This window comes from Myotis daubentonii, chromosome 6 (assembly GCF_963259705.1).
Source record: "Myotis daubentonii chromosome 6, mMyoDau2.1, whole genome shotgun sequence".
NCBI classification, from domain to species: domain Eukaryota; kingdom Metazoa; phylum Chordata; class Mammalia; order Chiroptera; family Vespertilionidae; genus Myotis; species Myotis daubentonii.
In genome coordinates this window covers 92,535,167-92,541,628 of record NC_081845.1, presented here as the reverse complement: position 1 = coordinate 92,541,628, position 6,462 = coordinate 92,535,167, and the positions used below count along the sequence as shown (strand labels likewise).

General features: G+C 45.2%; 1 pseudogene; it reads left to right on the top strand.

Annotated features, from left to right (window-relative positions):
- Positions 1-287: 287 nt before the first annotated feature.
- LOC132236568 (signal recognition particle 14 kDa protein-like) lies at positions 288-915 on the top strand (annotated as a pseudogene).
- The last annotated feature ends 5,547 nt before the right edge of the window (positions 916-6,462 follow it).

Below are 6,462 nucleotides of genomic sequence, written 5' to 3'. Positions count from 1 at the left end.
AAGAAAACCTGGAAAGTGACTAAGAAGACCGACATGGTCTGGCCGAGTGTGGCTCAGTGGTTGAGCGTTGACCTACGAACCAGGAGGTCATGGTTGGATTCCTGGTCAGGGTGCATGCCTGGGCTGTGAGTTCGATCCCCAGTGTGGGGCATACAGGGGGCAGCCAACTGGTGATTCCCTCTCATCATTGATGTTTCTCTCTCTCCCTCTCCCTCTCCCTTCCCCTTTGAAATCAATAAAAATATATTAAAAATATATACACACGAAAAAGCTGAAGTCCCCACCCAGCCTGGCAGGAACTTCCGGTTCCGATTGCTTGGGTCTCATGTGGCCTGAGGGGGGCCCGCAGAGCCCGGATGGTTCTGCTGGAGAGCGAGCAGTTCCTGACGGAGCTGACCAGGCTCTTCCAGAAGTGCCGGCTGTTGGGCAGCGTGTTCATCACCCCGAAGAGGTGTGATGGCCGAACTAAACCCATTCCAAGGCAAGGCCCATGGAGGGCTTTGAGCCCTCAGACAAGGGTCTGTTACGAGCTACTGATTAGCACAGTCGTGAGCTCCAAAGAAGTGAATAAGTTTCAGGTGGATTATTCAGACCTACTGAGGGCAGACATGATGGGCCGAGGAAGGGGACAGAAAGAGCCAGAGTAAGAAGAGCAGAGCAGCACAGTGAAGGTCCGGGTTCCCTGCTTTCACCAACCAACCACCGAATTGCTATTTTTCCTTTGGCTTTTACTTTTGGCCACAAAACTAGGCTTCTGGGTCCCCTGCATTAACTGTTTTCATGTGAGGTTATGTTCGTTTTGGATGGAAGAAGAGCTGTGATGTTTACAGGGTAGTTAGAAGAAGCCAGTTTGTTTTAGATCTGGCTAATTGGTCTATGTTGCCTACTTGCATATTCCTGGATTTTAGTTAAAGAATCTGTGCAAAGAACAATGCATCATTAAACCTGTCTATTTATCAGCAAAAAATTATATATATATACACATATATATATACACACACACACATTTATGTGTAAACATTTTATTTGTTATCTTTAAAAATAATTTTTATTTTAAATTATAGTTGACATACAATATTACGTATATCAGTTTCAGTGTACAACTCAGTTATTGGACATTTATGTAACTTATAAAGTGATCACCCTGATAAATCTAGGTCCCATCTGATGCCATACATAGATATAACAATATTATTGACGATATTCTGAAACAGGAACTTTTAGGGGTGAAAAAGACAGGCTTAGGAAATTTTAGAAATTAAGGGGACCATGGAAGAAGCACAGGGCTGCGGAGCAGCAGAAGGCTTATTTCCATAGAACAGGGGAGCTGAAAAGCGGCAACAGGTACATGGCCACCGAATGAGGAAGCTGGGAACAGCGGAAGGTTCGAACCTCCCATGTGAAGTTCGACCTTTGAGCTCAGAAGTTACTATGGTAACGAGTCCAAGGAAATAGTGACCAATTGGAGGAGATATCAAGGCACAAAGATCTACAGCCTTTATAAGCCGTGGAAACAGGGGCTCGATGGGCCCCTTCCCCCTCCCCACGTGTGAGTCTGTGCTGTGAGATTCTTTCCTCTTCCCCACGTGGGAGTCTGTACTTGTTCTTCAGTAAATGTCCACCTTTGCCATACCACCTTCCGTCCGTGGATGCATTCATCGAGTCCCACAGACAAAGAACCTTTGCAGCCTGCCCAGGGGAACACCTGGCAAGGATGTGGAGAACAGTGTGGTGTTTCCTCAAAAACTTAAAAATGGAATTGCTGTTGACCTAGTGATCCTACTTCTGAGAATATATCCTAAGAATTCCAAAACACCAATCAGAAAGAATATACGCACCCCCATGTTCATAGTTATTTGCAATAGCTAAGATCTGGAAGCAGCCCAAGTGCCCATCAGTAGGTGAGTGGATAAAAAAGCTGAGGTGCATTTCCTCTATGGAATACTGTGCAGCTGTAACAAAAGGATCTCCTACCCTTTGAGACAGCATGGAGGGACCTGGAGAGTGTCCTGCTACTAGTAAGTGACATAAGCCAATCAGAGAAAGGCAACTATCACATGATCTCACTTATATGTGGAATCTGATGAACAAAATGAACTGACGAATAAAATAGAACCAGTGGCATGGAAACCTGGAGCAGGTTGAGTACTCTCAGAGGAAAGGGGGTGAGGGGCAAGAGATTAACCAAAGAATTTATATGCATTTATGCATTACCCACGGACACAGACAATAGGGTGGTGAAGGCCTGGGGCGGGGCGGGAACTGGGTGGAGGGGTCAATGGTGGAAAAAGCGGGGGGAGGGGGCATCTGTAATACTCTCAACAATAAAGATTTTTTAAGAAGAAGAAAGCGGCGGGGGGGGGGGTGGCGGGAGGGTGGCGGGGGGGGGGGGGCGGGGGAGGGGGGCGGGAAGGCAGTCCCTTACTGGCACTGGTAGTTCCTGAGGTCAGAGAGGGAACATCCAAGGAACCAACCCAGGTTGTCTTAAGGCACCTGCGCACTCACCTGCTGCCTCTTGGTGGCAGAAGCTGCTGCTCCCGTAGCCTTGACATTTATTAAAACTGAACCTCTTCCTAAAAGCATCACACCATCCTCTGCTGGCATTAAACGCTCCCGCGTTAGATCCTTCACCTTCCTTTTGCTTTTTCTCGAACCATGTTAGAGCCCATAGCTATGCCTTCCTTGTGGCAACACTGCCCCCACTTGAAAACTACATTTTCTTTTTTCTTTTTTTATTGATTTCTGAGAGGAAGGGAGAGGGAGAGAGAGATAGAAACATCAATGATGAGAGAGAATCATTGATCGGCTGCCTCCTGTACACCCCCTACTGGGGATCAGCCTGCAACCCCGGACATGTGCCCTTGACTGAAATTGAACCCAGGACCCCTCAGTCCGTAGACCCACACTCTATCCACTGAGCCAAACCAGCCAGGGCAAAGCTGCATTGTTGATATCGGAGAAAGTTACTTCTCAAAAAGTGCCAAGTTTTCACACCTCCTGTCACAGCTGCAGCGGCGGCTTCATGAATTCCCTTTTCCCTTTTTCTTACCCTGGCCCTTACGCGGGACTTATTTATCCTCATTTATCGTGACATGTGGGCGGCCACAGCTGCGGTCCCCAAGCCACAGCACATCGAGCAACTCAGCCTTTTCTTCTAGTTCCTGCGCTTCTTGGAGCACCACTAGCGGCGCTCTGAGCGGGTCCCCTCGTGTGATCCCAGGTGCATGGCTTTGCACTAAATCTGATAAATGCAAGAGACCACGCTTTCCTGCCATCCGCCACTCACAGGGGCGATGCCCCGCTCACACCGCGATGGCTGCGTCCTGTTTTGAGTGGGGAGACTCGCGACAGTGCGCTCAGCCATCGCACAGGAAGCGGCCACCAACGATCACAGTAAACAGAGTGCCCTGCAGGGAAGTCCATGCGGTCGTGATTTAGCATCCGCACATTTGGTTACATTTATCCTGATGGCAAATGGCACATGTACAGTCTGTGTTTGTGCAGGTAAGTTTTGATACATTTTAACTTTATAATAGATTTGTTTTATGGTAGTAAATGATAAAATAGATTAGTATCTACCTATATCTTATGTGTTCATGACATCCCTAACTTTCTCTCTCTTTTTTTTATGTATTTGTAGGCTATGCAGTTTTTCAAATTGTTGCAAATCTCCAAGATTTTTTCAGTATATTTCTTGGAAAAAAATCTGCAGTTAAGTGGACCCACGCAGTTCAAATTTATGTTATCCATGGGTCAACTATATATGTAACCATTTTTTTACATTTTAAATTTATCTTTTTGTTATTCATTTCTAATTCAATCCCATTGTGTCAGAGAATATCATATGAAATCTAGTGATGTCTTTAAAAATAGACTTTCTTTTTTAGAGCAGTTTGAGGTTCACAAAAAATTTGAGTGGAGACTCAATATAGTTTCTTTTTTTTCTCTTCAATATAGTTTCCGTACACTGCCTCTCTTCCTCCCCACAGTTTCTCCTATTATTGACATCTTGTGGTATCTTTATTACAATCATTGAACCAATATTGATATACTCTTATTATAAAGTTCATCATTTAGATTAGGGTTCACTCTTTGTGTTGTATTTCCATGCATTGTGTGTGTGTGTGTGTGTGTGTGTTTTGTTTGTTTGTTTTAAATATATTTTTCTTGATTTCAGAGAGAAGGGAGAGGAAGAAAGAGATTGAAACATCATTGATGATAGAGAATCATTGATCGGCTGCCTCCTGCATGCCCCTTACTGGGGACGAAGCCCACAACCCGGGCATGTGCCCTTGACCAGAATTGAACCCGGGACCCTTGGGCCCGCAGGCCGACGCTCTGTCCATTGAGCCAAACCGGCGAGCGCTATTTCCATGCATTTTGATGCATAATGCCATGTATCCACATCACAGTTTCACACAGAAATGTTCCGCTGCCCTCTGTGCTCCATCTCCTCATCCCTCCTCCCCTCCGGCTGCACCCGGAACCATCGATCTTTTCACTGTCGCTCTGGTCTTGCCTTTTCCAGAGCTGAGCTCACACAGTAGGTGGCTTTACACACTGGTTTTCCTTTAGCGACATGCATTTAAAGTTCCTCCGTGTGTTTTGTGGCTTGATAGCGCTTTTCTTTTCACACTGAATAGTATGCCACGGGCTGGATGCACCACAGTTTGTTTATCTTGGTTGCTTCCTGTTTGGGGCAGTTACGAATAAAGCCGCTATAAGTGTGTGCAGATTTGTGTGTGGGCGTAAGTCACCACGGACCACTCTCCGAGAGCGCCCAGGCAGGCTGCCCCTGCTTGTAGTGCTTGCTCTGTGTCTCACTGGCGTTTGAAGAGGGCAGCCGAACTGCTTAAAGAAGGGGAACCCGGGCGCCTCACCAGGTGCTGGGTGACGGCAAGGGTGTGTGGGCTGAGGGACCCAGCACCAGGGCTCCCAGCACACCAGCTCTGTCCTCCCTCCCCGAAAGCACGTGCTGGGCAGCAACTGCACCATCAGCACCAGGTGGGCAGGCGTCTGTGAAGCCAGCGCCTTCACAGTGTGGTGCTGCCCCCTGGTTCTGTGCCCTGCCAGAGCCAGTAACCGGGCCTGTGCGCGCGTATCTGCCTTCTGAGTCACTGACAAGCGGGAGCTGCCACCCGCTGGTCCTGTGGTGTCTCTTACATTGTCGGAGATCCAAGTGGGTGTTTTTAAATGCCAAGTGCTAGTGAGTAATTACACTAGCAACAAAATCCCTCCTGAATTGACAGAAAATGTGCAAATTTATTTATTAGTTCTAGTAGGGTTAGTTTGTGTGTGTGTGTTTTGTCTACTCCTTACCTAGTATTTTATTATAAAGATTTCCTAAGTTTCCAAGTGCAAAAAAAATAAAAAAGTATTACATATGCTTATTCTCCCCTTTGGTACACAAAATGTATAGTGTACCCACTGACACATACTGCTAATCTGAAATTAGGAAAATGTATATCAAATCACACTTTAGTATCCTTTGCCAAGTATCGTTTTCTTCAAAACCTCACCTAAATATTGAATGTTATTATTTTTTAAAAAACTCAAATCCAGAAGACATCATAGGTACTCCTTCTCATTTGTTCAAGTCTTTTTCATCTTTTTTTGGTATTACTCAACAATTTGCATATTTCTTATTAAACTTATTCCTAGAAATACCTTTTTAGTTACTAGTTTTTAAAATATATTTTTATTGATTTCAGAGAGGAAGGGAGAGGGAGAGAGAGATAGAAACATCAATGATGAGAGAGAATCATTGATCGGCTGCCTCCTGCATGATCCCCACAGGGGATCAAGCCCACAACCTGGGCATGTGCCCTTAACAGGAATCGAACCCAGGACCCTTCAGTCCACAGGCTGACACTCTATCCACTGAGCCAAACCGGCTAGGGCTTTAGTTACTATTTTAAATAAAACTCTTCTTCAATTAATCTACTGGTTCCTGAACATTAATTTTGTATTCAGTTACCTGACTAAAGTCTCCTGTTATATGTAGTAGTTTTTCAATTGTTTCCCTTAGATTTTATATCATTTACAAATGATAATTTTCCTTCTCCTTTTTTTTTTACACCCTCAGTTCTCCTCGTGTTATTTAACAGGCGCAGCTGGAGGCTTACTCAGAAATGCAGCCCAGGTTCTCATGAAGGTCTTGGTCATTACTCGGTCAAGCATTGACTAGCCTTTCTGCGTTGGACTGTCCCTCATGATTGCCATGAAAAGGAACATTCTGGGTTAGTTATAAAGAACATCTCTGACACACACTCAAGCTCTGCAGGCAGAATTTTTCAGGGGAAATTCACATAATGGAAAATTAACCATTTTAAAGTGAAAAATTCAGCGGCATTTAGTATATACACAGAACTATGCAACTACCACCTCTACCTAGATCCAAAACATTTCATCGACCCAAAACTAACCCCACAGCCAGTAAGCAGTGACCCCCCACACACACAC